The sequence below is a fragment of the Crocuta crocuta genome, unplaced genomic scaffold (assembly GCF_008692635.1).
Source record: "Crocuta crocuta isolate KB4526 unplaced genomic scaffold, BGI_CrCroc_1.0 scaffold19, whole genome shotgun sequence".
Lineage (NCBI taxonomy): Eukaryota > Metazoa > Chordata > Mammalia > Carnivora > Hyaenidae > Crocuta > Crocuta crocuta.
The window spans coordinates 4,703,301-4,725,933 of NW_027551565.1; the positions used below are offsets into that span (position 1 = coordinate 4,703,301).

At 41.0% G+C, this 22,633-nt stretch overlaps 1 long non-coding RNA gene across 1 annotated transcript; it reads left to right on the forward strand.

The window, feature by feature from the left end:
* The first annotated feature begins 20,084 nt into the window (after window positions 1-20,084).
* Window positions 20,085-22,113, forward strand: LOC144220023 (uncharacterized). The gene is made up of 2 exons (XR_013331589.1): window positions 20,085-20,281; window positions 21,954-22,113. It is a non-coding gene; the product is annotated as an uncharacterized LOC144220023 (long non-coding RNA).
* The last annotated feature ends 520 nt before the right edge of the window (window positions 22,114-22,633 follow it).

Sequence of the window (22,633 nt, forward strand, 5' to 3'; positions counted from 1 at the left end):
GGCTACAAAGTCTGCTCTGAACTTCTTAGCAGCTAATGGAAGCAGAGACGTAGGCCCCAAACTGACTTAGGAGAAAAACCACTTCTAATTCTAAGAACAGTAAGGAATTTCTCATAAAGGGGCTGTTGTAAAATACTAACAAAGCCCTCCGCAATACGTCCCAAGGCAGCACGGTGATGAATTTCATGAGGCTGTTCCACAACACGTGTGCCCTGCAGCCGGCTGACACTCCTCCAGAATGAATTTGTTTTGTGGAGATGCTTATGGTTTACCATGGCTTGGGAGTCTTTGAGGGAGGGAGGATGGCAACATACTGTTTTTCTAGATTCAAACAGGCAACAATAGTTTGGCAGTTGATGTATAGCCAGCGTATAATCAGAAGAATTGCATATGTATTTTTAATCCCCGAAAGAAATATGATTTTTCTTAATTTTACCGAGTAGTTATTATTTTTGCTGACTCTCACTTGATACGGGTTATTTGAATAGTTCTCTTATAAGGAAAGAGGGCAGAGGTTAGAGGTTTTTAAAACATTGCTTATGTATTTCCTGTGTTTGCTTTAGACTCCTGAAACATTTATGAAAGTGATCCACATTCAGTACAGAGGAGTTAGACAGTACAGAAACAAATGGCCTCACATCTCACCACCTCGCGATAACATTGAAACGCATATGTATATAGCATATATCTTAATTTATATAGTGTATGCATTGGCTTAGTTTCTTAATTTTATGAGGGCCACCTAACTGCAGCCATAGAAATGAGCAACACAGTTTCTCTACGTATGATTAAGTAAAACTATTAATTTTCTCTGAAATTAATATACTTTGAAGATACAGACAGAACTATCCTAAGGTACTGCAGGATGGAAAGAAAAAATACAAAAACAAAGCTTTGTGTATAAGGCCAGAGATTTGACATTCACCCTAGCACTTCTCCTTTCCCTTAAAAAAATTAAATCCTTTTAGGTCTCAGTTTCCACAAAGCAAAAATGGTACCAAAGTGACAGTGCTTCTGAAAGAGGGATGCATGGTACAAATGCAAATGTCACTGTCCTTGTTAATGGACACGGTGGCTTGAAAATTGGAGAGCCCAATGACCAGGGTCTTGACCATATGCTCTTGACCTTTAATACTGAGGGAAAGTAGGAGGAAGTAGAAGGAACACTCCAAACTGGCAACCAGATCTAGACATTATGAAGTCGGATCAGTACTCCTCCAGGCAAGTCTCTTCTATCCTTAGGAGTATGGCCCTCCTCTGTCCCTCTCTCCAACTCCACTTTTTCCCCCTTTTTCTTTCCTTCCTCTTCCTCCTCTCCTTCCTCTGCTCCTTCTCCCTTACCATTATGTGCCCTGCATTCTAGAGACATTATAATGGGGGGTGGGGGGCAGGACACGGCTCTTAGGGTGGAGTTTGAGTTTTGAAACCCAGTGAAAAGCTTACATAAAGCCTGTGACAATCTTGGCTTTATTCAGGGCCATGGCTAAAATAATAAAAAGAAACAATGGTCCTTTCTCCTACACACGTATATAGGAGATTTATGGGTGGGTGGGTGATCTATAATCCCATGGCATCACCGAGGGTGGGGGTGATCATCTTGGCCATCTCCATGATTGCTGTCAATTGTCCCTCCATTCCAGGCCGGGGCTGCTAAACATTACAACCTTGGAAAGTTGTCTGAATTTTACGAGGAGTGGACTTTTTCTCTCATGAACCTGCTACTTTTATGTATACAGCCTTCCTAGAGCATGGACGTAAATGGACTATCAAACATACATTATAAAATAAGTCTAATTACACCAACTGAAACACAATCTTCAAATACATATTTCTAATAATATATGTGCTTAAATTTTTATCTTGCTTTCCTCCTATAATAGAACACTCTGTGACCTGGGTTAAGTCCAACGAACATCCAAATAAGGCAGAAATCTACAGCTTTTGGCACGTCCACTCATTTCTCTTTGTCTCAACGGTATTACTTTCATGAAACCTATATTTTTCACTAATATCAACCATCCCATTTTCTCATTTTCCACTACCTTTTATAAAAGACTAATGGCAGATATAAAAAAAATGGATATGGGCTGCTATTATTTAATTTAATTTTATTTGGGGTAGGAGACATGTTTTGAGGCAATAGGAGAAAAGTGAGAAATATTTCTCAGAACCTTGCCTTGTAGTTTTCCTGAAGCGTCATTAAAGTTGACAAGAAAAAGTTGCAACAGTTGCAACAACAGTTACAAACCTAAATAAAGTGGTTGATAGAGATCTCCTCGTTTTCAGTCCAGGCAATGCTAATGAGTGCCTGCTATGTTCCAGGCACTTTGGGGGTGATGATGACGGAGACGCAGTCTTTACCACTGAGAAGTTCCAGGTGTATTGTCCACAATACCGATGGTACAAAAGTAAGAAGTAGGAACAGTCCAAACTGCAGGACTTTTATTTTTAAAATAAATACTTTATAAATATATTTTATTTTAAAAATTGAAACAGTAATACACTTTCAGAAAAGTTGCAAGTCCAGAACAGGACAGAAAACCCTTTGTTTTCCTGAATAATTTGAGAGGAAGTTGCTGAATTGATGTTTCGTCATCCCTAAATACTTGCATGTACAGTTCCCTACAATATCCTACATAACCACAAAATAACCATCAAAAATCAGGAAACTAATGCTGAGTTGTCGCTAACTTCTAATCCTCAGTCCTCATGGAAGTCTTACTAATTATCCTAATTATGTGCTTTAGAGCAAAAGGATCTGGTTCAGAAACCCATGTTCTAATTACTTGTCACGTTAGTCTCTGTCAGTCTTGATGAAGTCCTCAGTCTTTCTTTGCCTTTCACAACCTTGACGCTTAGGATCACAGGCTAATTATTTTGCAAAATGTCCCTTTATTTTGTCTGATATTTCTGCATGGTTACACTCAGGTGATGCACCATTGCTAGGAATATCACAGTGTTCTCTCTGCATTCTATCAGGTGATGTGTAATTTAGATGTGTTCCATTACTAATGAATTTCATATTGATCACTGATTATGGTGGCATCTGTCGGGCTCTTAAATTGAAAGTCTCTCTTAACTCCTTTTGGCACGCTGAAACTATGTTTCTCATCAAACTTTCAATTCATTCATTATTTAAATCTGTTTGGATTCACGGTTTCTTTTTATTCAATAGATTATGACTATTATTAATTTTTATTTTGATGCTCAGATTATCCCTGACTTGGGTAGTGGCAGCTCCTCCAAACTGGCTTCTGTAGCCCTTTGTTATTCTCCCCCTACTTTCTGTCATCCCCCCCCTTTTTTTTGTCATTTTCCCTTCATTCTTGGAGCATTTCTTTGCCTTCTCATATAAGAAGATGTTATAGGCTCATCATATATTCTCCCTCCACCAGCTCTAGAATCATCCACATGCCCAAGAATTCTGGGTTGCTGTTGTTGTTTGCAAGCCAGGATCTGGTTGCTGGGTATGTTCATTGCTGTTAGAATGTTTCTATTTCCCAGGTCCTCTCAGTAGATAGGGCTAGTGTGTGTGTGTGTGTGTGTGTGTGTGTGTGTGTGTGTAAAGTTGAGCACATATATGATATGCTAGAAATGCATTTTTTAAGGTTGTGTTTAAGTTGGGGTGCCTGGGTGGCCCAGTCAGTTAAGTGTCTGACTCTTGATTTCAGCTCAGGTCATGATCTCACAGTTCATGAGATTGAGCCCTGCGTTGGATTCTGTGCTGACAGCACGGAGCTTGTTTGGGATTCTCTCTCTCTTTTCTCTGCCCCTCCTGCACTCAAGCTCATTCACTCTCTCTCTCAAAAATCAATAAATAAACTTAAAAATTTTTCTTAAAAAAAAAGGTTGTGTTTAAGTTAGTATAATTAGACTTATGATGTATGTTTGATAAAGTATATATATATATATATATATAGCATATGTTTATTATATGGACACATTTGCATCTGTAAGCTTTTCTATATCTCTATACCCACGTATATTCCAAGTCATGAGTTCGCACTGATATCCTTCAACTCTAATCCAACACCACCAGCTTCATTCTAGTTTTCTCCCTTCTCTGACAATGAGGAACCAGACTCTTAATATCCTTAATTTACTCACTTACTCCCTCAGTCTCCTCATTTGTTACCCATCTCTGCTGCCATACTCTTGCGCACTGAGCACTCACCTCACTCTGTGCTGGGCTGTCCCCACCTCACGGACACCTGTGTACCCTGCTTGGGCTTCGGCACTCTGTGAGGGCAGCCTTCATGCCTGGGTGCCTTCCTCACCCTGCTCGTGCTCTGACAGCCTACACCAGGCTGTCCCTTTTTCTGTGGACACCCCCCTTACCTAGCTGTGACTCTGAGACCCACATGGGACAGCCATCCTGGGGGTGGCGAACCCCTTGTTTGATTTGAGCTCAGCACCCTGCTCTGGGGCACTGTGGCTCTTCCCCTCAGGGGCAGATGACTAATTTACTCTGCCCCATCTCATGCCTTCAGGACTGAGTTGTCATGTAAGGAAAGGAGGAGGGAAGGAGGAAAAGGAAGAATAAGGTCTATTTTAAACTCTAAAATTTGGAGGAAATAAAACACTATATATTTGTTTTCCATGCCAACAAGAAGGGAGGTTTCCTCTAAGTCTTCTAAAAAGACTAAAAGATTAAAATGTTTTAAGTTTATATTTATTTTTTTCTGGGGACTCCTGGAAATCTGGATAATTAGACTCAGGCTCCTTATTTATATTCTTACTTGGGGCCAGAAGGGAAGGGTCTTTCAGTATACAATCTTCCTTTTTTAATATGCCCAGAAGGACTGGAAAACATTGGGAGCTAACAATTATTGGTGAAGAGACTAGATTGTAAAGTTATTATAGTTTTAAAATAAGGGTCAACATTGCTCCCTTTAATTCCTCCTGCATTTTGCCCGAAAGGCATTTATCTTTGTCTCTATCCATTGGAATGCATTGTAAACCTGATTTAATCCAGATGAAGTCAAACAGTTTTTCCTGACTCCATTTCACCTTTCTACTGAGGTCATTACTACGGAGCGATCAGTGATTGAGTCGGAAAAAAATGCATTTAGTAATTGTTAATTGAATAACCACGGAGTTAAAATTGTCCTAGGATATTATACTGGATATTAATTGAATATGATATAAATATCTACCTTCAAGAAATTGTCTCTGGGGGGAGAGAATAGAGGAGGAACAATCCTTTCCATGTAAGTAAAAAGACACTTAATAAGTGCTCATTAAATAAAATGTTTCTCTACTATTTGGGACTGAGATGCCTTACAGGAACTAAATAATAATTTTACTTATGCAAATTCTTAATATGGAAAACATCTCAATTTACTTTTTTAAAGGCTGGAAAATCCAATGCCTTGTTCGAGAATTTTAAGATACAGCTAATAAACTAGATTTTAAAAATGTATCTAGTTGACTATTTTCATAGGTAAAAAGTCGTAACAAGGTCAGGCTAAATTAAACACCTTCAAGTCAAAAGGCATAAAAATGTCCATAACCCATCACTTTATTTTTCTTTTAAAACTCAAGAAGCCAAGCAATTTCTTAAATAACAACAGAACAAAAAATACAGGCTTTCTATCTCTCACTGACTTAACCTTGCATGGTTTTGGGATTCTGGCTCGGGATCCATACTAACCATCACATGGAAGAAATGCAGAGCCATAATGTGTGACAGGGTTCTAGAACGGTTGTCTCGCAAATTCCCAGACCAAAAAGGAAGTGAGATGTTTTGCACTTGGTAATGCAATGAGAAGGGTTTGAAACGACAGGTAAGTGCTTCTGCAGAATACACAGCATCCAGGAAGCTGAGATTTCTCACCGAAAAGGAAAAAAGGACCAAAATACCAACAATATGTTTAGTGATTCATCATCAAAATACATTTCACTTTTCTTTACATGAATGTGTGTTTTTGAAAACATTAAACAGAGTTGGAATATAGTTTCAAGGATTCAATAATCCTTGAAGAGCTTTGAATAATAGAATGAAAAGAAACAAACTGAAGGAAACTATTAAACAAGGATGAAAAGATCACCATCTCTGGAAACAGTCAAGAAAAAAGATTAGTGCCCACGGAACGAGACTCCCATTTGAGTCCTGGGGAGACAGAAAAGCAATGAAGTAATGTATGTTTAGGAAGTGTTCTTTCAGAGACGAGAACACCACTTTGGCTTGCAGAAGCAAACACCTCTGAGGCTTCAAAGAGAACATTTTTTTCTGTCTTCCTCTTTCATTTCTTTTTATTTAAATCTTTAAGAGCCTGGTGGCAGAGCTGTATCTGACAATGGCTTAATGGACTTCGAGAACCACTGCCTCATGCTCACTATTGTTAAGTCAGTCATTTGCAATATTCCTTGTACGTCTCTTCCCCCGCCCTCCTGGGCTATTTCCAGACAGACCCCATTCTGAAACTGTACCTGAATTTTAAAATGCTTGCCTGAAGAAACTAAGTTATTTTAAATTTATAGAGCTTAAGGATCTTAAACAGGGAACTTTTCCAAGCACAAAACCAGATTAGGAAGGAGGAAAGAGTTGCCTTTGTGAGGGCCCGCTTGTGTTCAGTTCATAAGTATAGAACCGCTGGGCCCCTGTGACAATTCAGAATCAGTTTAGGAGACTGAGGAAGGGATGGATGGGTGTTCAGGCCAGTGACCAATCATTCTGAACACAGAACTTCTGAGAACTTGTGAAGTGTCAGACAGACTGTATCATGTAGAATATCAAATTCTCACACATGTAAAACCCAACTCATGTGTCTATGAAGTTCCCTAATGCCAAGAAGTCATCCTATACACAATAATCAGGGTTATTGTTCTCAGTGCTTCATTCTCTCCTATAATAAGAGGAGATATCCCTGTTATCTGCCATTGAAACTTGAAGTGCTTCCCACAGATTCTATTTTCACACCTATTGATGTCGGGCATGGCCATATGACTTTCTCTGGCCAACAGAATGTGGGAGGAGGTGCTATTGTATCAGTTCTGAGCCGATAGTACAGAAGTAGTGCACACTTCTGTACCCCTCCTTGTATTCTTTGATTGCCATGAGAAAAGCAGGCCATATGTAGTAGCAGCCACTTTAGGCTGAGAAAGGAGATCTGAGGCGCACACCTGAGTCAACTGAAAGACCCCATTTCCATCTGGCCCACTCTGAGCTCAGCCACCTTAAAGGAATATATAAAGACTGGATGGTAAGCCACTAACTAATAAATTATTTGACAAGCTTGCTTTCAAAATTTACTTCTTAGAGTACTCCTTATCTTGATGAGCACTGAATTATATATGGAATTGTGGAGTCACTATATTGTACACCTGAAACAAGTAGAACACTCAACTGTACTGGAATTAAAATTTAAAAATTTTTTAAAAATTAAAAATTTACAAACTTTATGTCATAGTGTAAATCTTAAAAATGACATTACAACGCCATCAACCTTACATATTTCCTTTTTTTAAAAGTTTATTTATTTATTTTGAGAGAAAGAGAGGGAGTGAGTGGAGGAGGTACAGAGAGAGAAGGAGAGGGAGAATCCCAAGCAGCCTCCACGTTGTCGGCACACAGTCCTCTGTGGGGTTTGAACTCATGAACTGTGGGAACATGACCTGAGCTGAAATCAAGAGTCAGATGCTCAACCAACTGAGCTACCAGGTGCCCCGAACGTACCTATTTCAAATGCTTTCAAGGTAAATCGTCTCAAAGCCTTCAAATATAAAAGTATAATTGAATCCTAGATTACTTCTGCTTAATATTTGCTTAACCATTTCAGCTCCCTTTCTTATGATTATGGATAAATAAACCATATCTGGACTCTCAAAATCAAAGCTTGAAATCATTTTCACTCGAAAAGCATACTGTCATGCAGCCCTTATAAAGGGAAACTCAAAACTCTGGGGACACTCATTTCTCTCCCTTGGCCACACCTGCACCTGAGTGTGAGAGGAAATGGATGCAGCAAGCACACTCTGCTGGCTGGCCCCACTTAAGATTTACTGTTAGCAGAGTTGGACAGTTGTCGCACACTTTTATGGGAAGTTATCTTTTATTCTCTCGAGGAGGGACCACTTCACATACTCTCTTCTCTCAGAGCTGCAGCACCTTCTCCCCAGCCTCACTTTCAGCTGATGATGTTGCTTCTTAGTTTACTCAACATAGAGGCAGGCAGGCGGGATCCAATTTATCTTCCACCTCCAGCCTGACTTTCCTCTATGTCCATACCATCTTCCCTGTTGACTTAGCATTCCAGTAGTCTCTGTGCTTGTGTGGGACAACCTTTCCACTACGTATGGAGTCCCTGTCCTGCCTCCTTGACAACTTTGCCTCTGCAGCCACACCCTCTCCTTTCTGCTCCTTTATCAGTTTTCACCCCCTCAAGAGATAGTACCATCAGCAGAAGATGGCTCTCATGTTGGCAAACCTCTCTAAGTTCTCCTCCATTATAGTTCTTCATTGTAAAACTTCTTTAAAATAGTTGCCTGTAGGGGCGCCTGGGTGGCTTAGTCGGTTAGGCGTCCGACTTTCGCTTGGGTCATGATCTCGCGGTTCGTGGGTTTGAGCCCCGCGTCGGGCTCTGTGCTGACTGTCAGCTCAGAGCCTGGAGCCTGTTTCAGTCTGTGACTCCCTCTCTCTCTGACCCTCCCCTGCTCACATTGTCTCTCTCTCTCTCTCCTAGAAATAAATAAAACATTAAAAAAATTTAAATAAAATAGTTGCCTGTAGTTGTTGTCTTCACTTCCTCACCTCCCATTCTCCCTAAAACACACTCTAATCTGACTTTCATCCTCACTGCTTCCATGAAAATCTTCTCATCAGGGTCACTGGACCTCATCAGAACACTCACCACCACCCCATCCCCCCCCACCCCCCGCCCCCCGGCTGCCTGCTCCTTTCTCCTTGAAATTACACTCTTCACTGGGTCTCCAGTTCACTGTTGTCTCCCAACTTCTTCGCACGTTACTGGACCGTTCCTCGTTTCTGCTGGTTCCATCTGATCTCCTGGACCTCTAAGTGTTGGAAGACCCCAGGGACAGTGCGGTCATTGATTCTTTTTGCTTCTCTTTCATACCCTTTCTACATGATCTTAGCCAGCCTTATGGTCATCTGTTTGCAGATTAATCTGACATTAATATACTTTCTAAGCTCCAAACTTATACACCAATCTGCCCACTGGTCATCGCCACTGTACATCTAATAGGCATCTCAAATTAGATACATCCCAACCCGAACTTTTAACTTTCGTAATCTGCTTCTTCCCCAGCCCTCCCCATCTCAATAGTAGTATCTCTATTCAGTCAGTAGCTTGGTCCAAAAACCTTACCGTCACCTCTGGTACTTTTCTTTCCTTCACTCCTCACATGCAACCAGCAACACCTGTTGTCTCTACCTTCAAATGATCTGAAATCTAATTACTTCTCAGCACCTCTCATAGTATCTGGGCTCCTTCTGGGTTTGCTGATGGGTGGCCCCAGTGGGATGACAGTGGATGGGAAGAGAGAAAGGCCACGATATTTCTTCCCTACTCCCTTCTTGCTTCAGGCCTATATCTCCAGGAGTAGCTGCATCCCTACAACTCCAGAGGCCCCTCCTCCACACCCCACTTTCACTGGACTCTCCTGTGACCCTGTTTCTTCCTTTCCTTGTCCCTTAAGCCCTTGAGATAGTATCATCTTTTCTCTTTTGCCTTGTACACCTCTTCATGCCTCTGTACACAGCTCCTTCATCAAAAGTCTCTTCATTGGAGCATCTGAAGGTGAGGTTCTTTTCCTTCTGGCTTGCTGATCGCTATACTGCCCTGCCTAAAATACCATTCCCCTCCACTTTTTATCCCTTTAACTATTTTTTTCCATAGTACATACTATTAACTGAAATTTATTATTATTACTATTATTATTTTGCTTTTTATTTTCTGCTCTCTCTTCCAAACACTATACTTTCCAAAGGCTTTTCTTTTTATTTTCACTTTTGTATCCCTATCTCCTAGAAGAAAGCCTGGTATAGAGTTTCATGTAAACTTCTTGACATATTAAAAAAAATTTTTTTAACGTTTATTTTTGAGAGAGAGGGACAGAGTATAAGTGGGGGAGGGGCAGAGAGAGAAAGAGACACAGAATCCAAAGCAGGCTCCAGGATCTGATCTGTCAGCACAGAGCCTGACACCGGGCTCAAACTCAACAAACCTCGGGATCGTGACCAGAGCCATAGTCGGCCACCTAACCAACTGGGCCACACAGGCCCCCTTGACATACTCTTTATTTTAAAGTAAGTTGAAGGAGCCTATTTTGGTACGGTTCTATTTTTTTAAAATCTACCTATTCAAATAGAATAATTTAGTGGTTAAAAAAAAAAAGGGCTGAGGACACCTGGGTGGCTCAGTCAGGCTTCAGTTCAGGTCACCTCACGGTCTAGGAGTTTGAACCCCCGCATTGGGCTCACTGTTGTCAGTGCAGAGCCCCCTTAGATCCTCGGTCTCCCTCTCTTTCTGCCGCTTCTCTGCTCATACTCTCTTTCTCAAAAATAAATAAAACATTAAGAAAAATTTTTAGGGGCGCCTGGGTGGTCCAGTCAGTTAAGTGTCCGACTTTGGCTCAGGTCATGATCTCATGGTTCATGGGTTTGAGCCCCTCATCGGGCTCTGTGCTGACAGCTCAGAGCCTGGAGCCTGCTTTGGATTCTGTGTCTCCCTCTCTGAGCCTGGAGCCTGTTTCAGTCTGTGACTCCCTCTCTCTCTGACCCTCCCCTGCTCGTGCTGTCTCTCTCTCTCTCCTAGAAATAAATAAAACATTAAAAAAATAAAAAAAGAAACATGTTGATTAATATATACTTTACCCTCAATTTCTTTTCTAGCCCATCTTTTTCATTAAAAACATTCTTGATATTGCAGAACCAAAGTGAAATATATTAAGAGTCCCTTATTACTTTTTTATGACAAAATAGAAGAAAGGATACTCATGGGCAAGAGCTAAAATAAACAACAAAAACTTTATAAAACTAAGCAGGAAACTAAATGTTAACATCTGAACATAAAAAGCTATTACAATAATTTAATAAAAAATCATAAGTTAAGAATAAAGTAATATAGAAACTTAGAATTTATAAACTAAAATCTGTAAATTCTGATAGATTTTGAGTGGTGAGCAGCAGAAGGGGTACCGGGTGTCTCCTATGGGTCAGGTTAACACTGGTAGCAGATTTCATTTGAAACTATACTTCAAATATTTGACAGTTCTCACTGAATTTTGATAATTTGACTCTTGATTATATAGCCAATTAAATATTTTGGAAAAGTGAGGTCATGGGAACTCAAATGCAAGAGCATCCAATCAGAACCAACTGTGAGCTGAATCAGGCTCCACAGAATTTGACACAGTCACATAGCACAGGGAAATAAGACTTTGGCATTTCCATTTGGTGCAGCTTGGTCAACCCCAGAGGTAGCCCCTTGAGGTCAGATTTGAGGCACAAAAATTGTGCCTCATTGATGGTGTGGGGAAAGTGATCATTGTTACCTGGACTACATCTGTCCTGACAACTGCTGATGACCAGAGAGCTGGAGAGCTTGGGCTGATACTGGATAGTCATGCCTGCCAGGGCGACTAGGTAAAGTCTCTAATAAGACCACAGAATTTCTGGTCTACACGATCAGTTGCAGATGGTATCATGGGAGCAGTAGTGATGGCCTATTCCAACCTGCCTTGCCACCAGGTCCTGAATTTTGTATTCTCTCATATCTCCTCCACCATATATTCATCTTTCTCAAAGAGAGAGCCACACTGGTTAGAAGGGATAAATATTTGCCTAAAACATATGCAGAAGCACCCAGCTGAGCCTTAGGCTGAATGGACAACAACTGTTCTACTGATCAGAATGGCTGGTAATCTCTTTCAGATTTTCAGTGATAACAGCAAACATTTTCCCTACAGTCACTGGTGGGAGTAAATGCCAAAACTGTGGGTTCAGGATGACAGAGAAAAAGGGAACCAGTTGGGAAGGAAAAGGTAGGACTCTAGAGAGGGTCCATGGAAGAGCGGAGCAACAAGGGCAGGGAGAAGTCCCTCGTCAGAGAGGAGAAAGGCGGGGAAGAGGATGGGGAAGGAAGAAGTGAGAAAGATGGGGTACGAGTTCAGCAAGTGGAAGGAGCCTAGCTGTTGTTTTGACTCTTCTGGGTCAATCCTGATCATTTCCAGCGAATACTTATCTCCATTCACTACGAACACTTCCTTCTCACTCCAATCCAATTTAAATTGTGAGATCAAGAGCAAAGACCATTTAAAATAGGAAGAGATTGGGGTGCCTGGGTGGCTCAGTCAGTTAAGCATTTGACCGGCTCAGGTCATGATCTCACAGTTCATGGGTTCGAGGCCTGCGCTGGGCTCTGTGCTGACAGCTCAGAGCCTGGAGCCTGCTTTGGATTCAGGGTCTCCCTCTCTCTCTGCCCAACCCCTGTTTGTACCCTGTCTTGGTCTCTCAAAAAATGAATAAATGTTAAAAAAGTAAATAAAATAGGAAAAGACTGCTTAGATGTATTTTGCTCCTGTGGCTCTCAAAGTGCGGTCCCTATAGACTACCAGCATCAAGTTTCCTGGAAACTTGCTAGAAATGCAAAATTTCCAGTCCCAACTCAGACCTATTGAATCAGAAACTCTGAGGATGGGGCCCAGTGATCTCTGCTTCGACAAACTCTGCAGTGATTCAGAACCATGCTAACGACTGAGAACAGCCATATTAAACTCTCATTCATGGACTAGCCCACTGTGGTCATTCTTAATACAACAGCCCATCTCTTTCTGGACAAATGGGAGGGTCTCTCTTCTCCATTTCCTTGACATTAGGCACAGGATTTGCTTTGATTAATAAAAGGTAAATGGAGGGGCGCCTGGGCGACTTAGTCGGTTAAGCGTCCGACTTTCGCTTAGGTCATGATCTCGCGGTTCGTGGGTTCGAGCCCCGCGTCGGGCTCTGTGCCGACTGCCAGCTCAGAGCCTGGAGCCTGTTTCAGTCTGTGACTCCCTCTCTCTCTGACCCTCCCCTGCTCACGCTGTCTCTCTCTCTCTCCTAGAAATAAATAAAAAATATTAAAAAAAAATAAAAAAATAAAAGGTAAATGGAGATGCTGTATGTTCCTTCCAGGTATAAGTATTTAAGAGCCAGCATATGATTTTCCACACTGTCTTTTCTGGCCATGGTGACTGTGGAAAGATATTTTGATACAGACATCCATTTGACTGTATGCAGGATTCCTAGAACGTCATATGAAAGGCAGCTTCACTGAAGGTCACCTGCCCCAGGTGAGTGATAAACATACTGTGTGTAAAGCCACTGAAATTTGGGGATTATTTGCTAACACAGCATAAATTGGCCTATCCTGATTAACATGCTAATTCATTATAAAGATTGTATAATTATAGTGCTTGTATGGTTGCAGGCACTTGAGTAGTAAGTACTAGTTAAAGGAATTGAATGGAGAAGGAATTTGACATTCAGTCAACAAATGCTTATAATTGTGGGAAGACATCAGCTACATTAGCCCAGTTCAGCCAACATTTATTGACTGGGCCTATGATTTACATGGGGGATAGCGGAGATGGATCCTACATCACTGCTGACCTGGAGGACTTCAGTTGGAAGGCAAACTTGCAAAGGCTGATTCATCTAAAGTCCTCCACGCCCAACAATAAACACCAAATCATCTTATTTCACCTTGGAGACATTGGTGGGGGAAAAGTGTTGGTAGACTTTGAGTAGAGGAGCATTATTCTTAAACTGCCATTTTAGGAAAACTAATCTGCTGATGGTGGAAGAAGACTAGTTGAGAGGCTATTTCAGTAATTGAGGAGTAAGAAGTTAGGGCCTAAGCTGAAATGCTGGTAACTGGAAAGAAAAGGCAGGACCAGAAATAAGGGAGATTAGAAAATAAAGGCAGGGCATTGTGTATATGCCAGGGGCAGGAAGGTGTGGAAGAGGAAGGATTTAAAAAGGACTCTGAGGTCCCATATTGGTGATGTCACTGGGAGAGGTTGGAGGTAGAAGAGAAGAGCCTTCTGTTATGGGTTGAGGTTGAGGGATGACAGTTTATTCATGGAGGAATGTCCTTAAGGGCGGTCTGTGAAGTGGGATTGAATGGAACTTGGCAGAGAAGTCACTTTGAACTGGAAGGTTATAGTGTACTGGTCATAATGAATAGATGGGGCATCTAAGGGAGAGCTTGCAGACGGAGGGTGGCACGAAGCTTTGGGAGAAATACATGTTTAGAAACAGGGAAATGAAGAGGAGTCAGCAAGGAGACTAGGGAGTAATCCGAAAGATGGCACGGGACACGTAGTAGAGGTAATTTTTATTGGGCATTCACCATGTACCGAGAATTTTACGTGCATTTTCTTATTTAATTCTCATAGCCCCACCTAGGAGGAAGAGTTATTGAACTTTACAGATGAGCAAACAGAGGCTGAGAGAAATGTTAAGAGTTTCCTTCAAAGGGAAAAGAGCCACAAAGAGCTACAAAATGGTGACGCCAGAGCTCCCCGACAACAAAATCCATGTTCTCAGCCATTGTGAGAACTCAGATGATCTCAGTTTTACATCAATAGGTGCAAGTTAGTGAGGAAGGGCTGGCCAGATGCTAAAAAGTTCAAGAGGAATGATGTTTGAGAAAAGTCTATTGATTTGATGAACAGACTTCTGAGCAGAATGGTGGACAGGAGCTTTGCAGCAGGAGGTAAAGGCCTGAGTGGGGGGCGTTGATGATGCGAGGAACTGGCAGGAAAACCAGTCATGAAATGTTTGGCGAAAGGAGCAAGAGAAAGGAGTAGATCCTAGAGGGATCGCAGGGCTAGGTTATCAGGTGTATTTATTTCCAGGACAGGGAGGCCACTTACAGACAAAATTAAAGGATCTGGTAGAGCCAGGGAATGAAAGGGCCTCAAAGAAGGCGCCAATGGAGTTGGTAATTTTTGGAGGAGGATGGAAAGCCTGGATCTCAAGTCCAGGAGCTAAAGGCCTAACTCTGAAGGGGAGAAGGACTACTGCTTACTTCCAGACCACAGAGAAAGAGGAGTCAAATTAAGGCACCTTCAATTTATTTGAATTTACTGAAGTTTCCTTTATTACACCGATAGCAAATAAAGCCAATTTCTAAATTAGATGAAATCAGTTAAATTTTCTAGTTGTCCACATATCTGACAGTTTGTGAAAAGGTGAGGATTGTTCCTTAAACTTATAAAGTTGGATTTCTAAAACAAAATTACTGTAAGTTTTCCAAGTTATGCTCCTGAGCCCTTAGCTCTTTATTTTAGGAAACAACTATTCCTTCACCTAATGAGGCTGGTTTCACTTCCACTGCCTGGTTTGCATTCTGGCTTCAAAAAACGCTATTTAATAAAGTTCTCTTATTTTGTATACATCATATAAAGCAGTTTTTAAAGCATTATTAAAAACATTTTTGCATCTTAAGTTTATTTGTTTTGGCAGCTTTACGTCACAATATACAGATTTGATTTATTTTTGTAATAACTCATTGGTTTCTTACATAAGTTGCAAGGCATGCCTAGGAGTCTGTCATTGCCATCTAAATCAATTCTTTTTCCGAGCAAATAATCAGAAGGGCTTTAGGATTAATTACACGCTCAAATATTTAGTAACTCCCAAAAAAGTCAGTGAAGTGAAATGTCTAGAAAGCATCCCCTAGGTGTTCTAACAAAAGCCAGCTTTGAGGAATATCCTTGGCTTTGTCAGGATTTAAGGAGCATAGAGATTGCTGGGAAATTCTTTCGAGATTTAAGAAAGAACAGGAACATTATGCTAGAAAATGTAGAAAAGGAACTCAGTTTTCTTGTCAGAAGCAAGTTTTCTCATATGGAAAAATAAGTGCCATTTAATTTGCATGACTTTCTGTGGACTCTGGTGTATTTTTGCTGCTTTTGTTTATTTACTTGCTTGGAAGGTTTTGGCTGTTGGCGTCTTGGAGAACTGTGAGCTCCATTGCCCTGGACTTGCCAAAGAGGGTCAGGAAATTGCATCTTTTTATATTTGTGTATCCTGGGACAAAGGGGATTATAACACTTATTTCTCAGAACCTGTTTGAAAGTTTTCATAGAAAAAGCTGAACAATACAGTAGTCCCCCTTTATCTGCAGGGGAAACATTCCAAAACCCCCAGTGGATGCCTGAACCTTATATATACTATGTTTTCTCGTATGCACAAACACCTATGGTAAATTTACAAATTAGGCACAGTAAGAGATGAACAACAGTACCTAGTAATAAAATAGGCTAATTAAGGGGTACCTGGGTGGCTCAGTAGGTTGAGTGTCTGACTTCCACTCAGGTCGTGATCTCGCGTTACATGGGTTCAAGCCCCAGGTCAGGCTCTGTGTCAACAGCTCAGAGCCTGAAGCCTGCTTGAGATTTGGTGTCCCTCTCTCTCTCTGCCCCTCCCCTGCTCACACTCTGTCTCTTTCTCTCTCAAAAATAAACAAACGTTAAAAATAAACAATTATGACAATGTACTATAATAAAAGTTAAGTGAATGTGGTCTTTCTCAAAATATCTAATTGTTGTGTACTCACCTCTCTTCTTGTGATGCTGTGAGATAACAAAACGCCTACGCGATATGAAATGAGTTGAATGACGTAGGCAGGGTGCTGCAGCATTAGAAGGTGCCTCCGAAGGAGGGTTATCTGCTTCCAGACCTCAGAAAATGAAACTGGTTTAGCAGGGTCTGCGGTGCTTTAAACTTCAGAGAGCAGCTGGAGAGAATCAGTGCGGCTGGGGGCAGCTAGCCCAGCTGAACTTTCTTGCGGCTCTACAGGGCTTGCCCCACTGTTTAGCATTACTGGCCGGCTCCACCTGTGGCTTCCAGAGCGCTATTTCTCTATGGACTCTGACCTTTCCTCGTCCAATCCCTCTGCTGACACCCCATCCTTGACCCAGCCCTGAAATGCACATATTCTCCAAAGTCCCACCTCCACTCTTCTCTTCTTGGCATTACCCATGGAGCGGTCTTTTTCACTCAGAAGGTTCCAATCATAGTTTCCAAATATCAGTCAGACATCTGTTCCTGGACACCACATAGATATCTCAAACTCAACACTTCCAAAATTTAGCATGTCTTCCAGCCCTCTACCAAAACGCCTTCCCAGCCAGGATCCTTATGTTGGTTAACAGCACCAACTTTTCCTTAGTCTCTGAAGTTAGAAATGCTTTCACCTCCTCTGCACCTTTTCACCTCCAATCAACAACACGCTTTTGCTAATGCTATCTCAAATGACTTCATCTCCACTTCCCACATCAGATAAGTAGCCATCTTCTGTTTCCACCATCTCTGAATTGTCTCCAACCCTCTCAACCTTTTCCATTCTACCTTCTATTGACCTTGTTCTGACCTCATTACCCATTGTATCAGCCAGCTAATTAGCCTCCCTCCCTCCTTTCCTCTTCATTCCACCCTGTATTTGGCTGCCAGAGTTGTTTTGCAAAAAATACGAATGTAACAATAATGATCATTTGCTGGTAATGCAATGGCTTCTGCATCTTATCTGACCATAAGCTTATTCTCTAACTACACACCTCCTGGCCCCAAAAAGAATTCAGATGTGCTTTATTTTGCTCATTAAGCACATTATACACTCCCACGACGCCATGTTTGTTTCTCCTCCTTTAATGACCTTCCGACCTTTTCTGCTTGTTCAAATTACACCAATCCTTCAAACCCCAGCTTCATTATAGACATAATAAAATATGTATAGAGCATAGTAGGACTCTAATTAATATTTTTATGGCTGAGTTAAGTGAAAAAATAAAAGTACAAAACCTCATGGTACAAATAGAAGATGGGGATCATTTAGTTAGCTGAGAAATAGAACTGAATTTAACTTCAATGTGAGTCAAGCCCATGAACCCCCTCCTTACCCCAGGCTCCTGAAATGGTGTGCCCTGCCTCGAGCAATCCCTTCCCTAGATCCCTACTTAAAGAGAGTTTCCTTTTTCATTTAAACTAGAAGCAATACTGCAATGAACCTATTTCATGAACTTTTTCAGGTGTGTTTGTAGTTTAAGTTCCTCTCACCAAAAGGATCATAGACTAAATGGTTTCACACATGTTGATAAATTATGACAATTATTCTTATAGCAAAGGTGTATGAAGATGTCTGGTTTCCATGGCCCTAGCAAAAGTATTATCAAGCTTAGATATTTGCCAATTTCATTGATTAAAAAATGTTATTTTGGTTCACTAGAATTAAGGATTTTCTGTATGTCTTTCAGAAGGAAATATCAATGGCCCAGGAGCAAGACTATGATAATTTGCATATGCACAGAGAAAAGGAAGGAGGCGGTCCTGAAGGACCCCTGTCATACTATTTGAGAGCATTAAAACCAAAGAGCATTGCATTGGTTTCTTCTAATAACTGTGAAATTCATAGGAAGTGGATTATTTTAAAATGTGAATTCACTTATAATATGCTTTTAGAAAATATAATGTAACCCCATAATGTAACCCTCTGTCAAAAAATGTGAGAAACTATCTTTAATTTAAAGATTCGTAAATCTTTACTCAGTTTTTTATATCCATTTGTGTTTGTAAACTTGCTTAGCTAGAGTGTTACTGCTATGTGGGGCACCTGAATGGCTCGGTCGGTTAAGCATCCAACTTTTGAATTCGGCGCAAGCCATGATTTCACGGTTTGAGCCCTGTGTCAGGCTTTGTGCTGACAGTGTGGATGGAGCCTGCTTGGGATTCTCCCTCTCTCCCTCTCACTCTGCCATTCTCTAAATAAATAAATAAATAAAACTTAAAAGTTAAAGTGTTACAGTTATGAAAATTAGCAATAAAAACTTTTGATTTTTCCATTTCTCCTTGTGTTATCATGTACACATGGAATACTCATTTGAGCCTACAAGTAATAAAATGATCACAAATAATAAAATGCAAAAAAAAATGTTAGTTGGGTTTAGATTTCCTTAATTATTAAAGAGGTTGAGCATCTTTGCATATATGCATTAGCCATTTGTATCTCTTTTTCTGCCTTCCTTGTCCGTGTCTTTTGTTTAATCTTCTCTTGTGTTGGACATCTTTTTCTTAACTGATATCTGCTCCTTATAAATTTAGGAAATTAGCCCTACAATATGGGTTATAAATGATATTCCAAATTTACCAATTGCCTTTTAGTTGTTGTTCATTATTATTTTTTATTGTACAGAAATAAAAAAATTGTAGTCAAATGTTTCAGTCTTCTTATACTTCTAAGTTTTGTGTCATTCTTAGAAAAGTGTTTCCCATTCTAATATTACCCCATTTTCTTCCGGTGTTACCAGGTTTTGCAGAGTTAAAATCTTTGAAATTTACTTTGGTATGAAGAGCAAGATGGAGATTTTTCTTAATCATTTTCCAAATGGTTCCTAGTTATACCAACTCTATTTATTGAATAATCTTTTCCTCACTAGTCTGAAGTGTAGCTTTTATATTAAATTCTGGTGTATGGTTAGGTGTATTTCCGAACTCTATACAGTTTATTTAGAGACAATGTGTGGTTTCCTAAACACCAGTTTAGGAGGCCCAGCATGAGAGCAGTGTTACTCTGGATCCAGATCTTTTAACAGGTATAAATACCACAGTCAAAACACTCAGGTGTGCAAAGAGGTATCTATTTCTCTATAACTGACTCTAGTTTAGCCCTTGAGCCCTCCTGTCTGCTCTGTGGTAGAACACTGGATTCAGCTAATTCAAGATATCTTTGTCTCCCATAGATGATCTAAGCTCTGGGAGTCAGGGTGACAAGTTTCTCTTTCACCCTGGCTCTGTTGAAGGGAGTGAATCTATTTGGCAGCCATCTTCTACTTCACCTGTCTTCTGCTGGGATCTATAAGATACAACTTAATCTGTCTGGTCCTTATCACTGTGCACTGGCAGCTGTTTATGACCTCATCAATGGGTCTTCATTGGCTCCGTGTCTCGGGACTACTCCCTGAAAAGAGAAGCAGAAGTTTCTTGTGCTCTCAGGTCCTTAGGAGGACCAGAAAACCCATCTGGGATTTCTCTTAGGGACCCTGACTCCAGCTCCATGGATTGGAGCCTGGGATGTGCAGGATATGAAGGCCCCTTTCTCAGGAATTCATATCAATTCCTCACTCTCTTGCTCTCTTTTCCCAAGTATCTTCTTTCCTCGAACCTATGAGATTTTCTGCTGGTCTTGGGGGGTGGGGTGGGGCAGTGGCTGCCGTGGGAGGAGGAAGATGGCTTATGTATCACCCTGCAATCTCTCCAACGCCATTGTTTATGGTACAAATTTGACTATAGGATAAACTTTTTGTTCAGACCGTTAGATCCTGATATTCAAAGCCAAGCTTTTGGAACCAAAACAATCTTTTGTCACTGAAAAGCCTAATTCATACGAGCAAAAATAGTTTGGATTTTAGTAAGATCATTTCTGTTATGAATTTTAAAAGCCTATTTTCCAACTCATGGACAAGAATTTGATCCTTTGGTTTTGCTAATCATAAGGAGTAATGGGCACGAAGAAGCCCTGGGGATGGATGCTCTGGAGGAGCCTTTGTTAGCATCCCAGAAAGTTACCTGCAACATGAATCCTAAAATTGGCATCTAGACTGCTGTCTCCACCCTCATGGTCACACTCCACTGGTTGAGGGATCTATTTCAACTAACTGCTTTCTGGTCCTCCCAGTTACATTGCTCTCTTCTTCTTCTTCTTCTTCTTCTTTTTAATGTTTTATTCATTTCTAGGAGAGAGAGAGACAGCGTGAGCAGGGGAGGGTCAGAGAGAGAGGGAGTCACAGACTGAAACCAGCTCCAGGCTCTGAGCTGGCAGTCAGCACAGAGCCCGACGCGGGGCTCGAACCCACGAACCGCGAGATCTTGACCTAAGTGAAAGTCGGACGCTTAACTGACTAAGCCACCCAGGTGCCCCTACTTTGCTCTCTTCTTGCTTAGTACTTACTGTTTTCTGACCTGGGGTTCTGCCTGGCTTCCCTCACCACCAATCCCTCAAGGAGCAGAGTCTCAGAATCTATTCACTTTGGCTGGGCCATCATTTTGATTGCAGAGCTGTCTACCTTTCAAACGTTGGCCTGCTCTCTGTTCTAGGAGCCTCCTGATGCAGCTGCTGGATCTTTCCAGAGTCCCTTGCCACATCACCCAGCCCCTCTGCCTGACAGATAACAAAGACAGACTGTTCTAGTGTAGGCAGCAGGGCAGGTAGGGTGGGCAGGTGGAGGCAGAAAATAGTATGTGAGGAGGGCATCAAGGACAATTACTGCAAGAAAGGCTGTATGGGCAGAGGTAGATCACCAAGAACAAAGCATCATAATGTTGCCCTGTTGAATCTAGAGTAACTTAAAAGGGCCATTGTGGGACTCCTTATGGACTATTGCTTTGATGTAGTCTGTAGTCAAGTGACTTTTTTTATGACATTATTCTCTTTCCTCCCATTTCATATCATACCCTAGAATATTTTTCAGGTCTGACTCTGAGTATTTAATCCTCATAGGGATCTTCCTCCCTTCATATCAGTAAGTAGCCACTGTCACAGGTTTTTGTGATTTTTTTTTTGTTTTTGTGCCAAGAATGGCTTGCTCTTATTCTCTACAACTGTGTAAATGGGACTTTTAAAACCATTCTTCTCTGACCACTTGTTTATGCTTGTTCTCGTTTGCAATTTCGTCAAAGGCCTTTAGCACAGAACTTTGGATTTTGAAATAACAATTAGGGAAGAAAACACTTCATGTGGTGGCTGGAGATTATAGGGAAATGGCACAGTCTTCTTCCTCAGACCAATGTGCATTGCTAAATGATCAAGTTCAACAGGGCACATTTTCTCCAAACTAACAATATTCTCTTTCCCAAATCCTGTTTCATGAGATCTACTAGGAAAATTCTGTCTTTTTTGTTAAGTCTAGGTTTTAATCTTTTTTTTTTTTTCCTTTTTTCTTTTTAGCTCAGGTGCTTCCTTGACTCAAAACAAAATGAACATGGAGGAGGATCTTTAAGGGAGTGTGTTTTTACATTGAAAGAACATGGAACTTGCTGGAGAGCTGGATCACTTCAAACGACTCCATATTTTTCTGTTCCCAATTAAACCTCCCAGAATGTTTTCACAGGATGCTTTCCACACTCGTCAATTTTTTCAGTAATCCAAGAGCCCTCAGAGCCTGATAAAATAAAGGGATTGGGCAGAAGTTTCTCAGACATAAGGAAGATGTATGTCTCTTTGGATACTGTCCCTTTCCTAATCACAAAGCAGTTGATTTCTGACTTGGAGAAAGAATTGTGGTCATTACTCATTGATGACTTTGGTGGGAGGAAACCACAGCTTGTGGACTCCTGTTTCTGTCTTCATAACAGACTAGGTACTTTGAAAAACCTCTAAATACAAAACACCTAGAAATCATGGATCAAATGTAACAGAGTTTTTAAAATTTCAAGCTCCCAAGAAAAAGGAGAAACTTCCAGACATAAAAAAAAAAAAGGGGTGAGGAGGTGCTAACTTTAGCCCCAGCCTTGCTTTGGGGACATTTGGTAATTTTGGTGATCAAGAGGTTTGGGTTTCTGACATGTGGGGACAAAAGGCAAGGCCTTGAGCCATGGCAGGGAGGTAGAATTGAGACTCTGCATGAG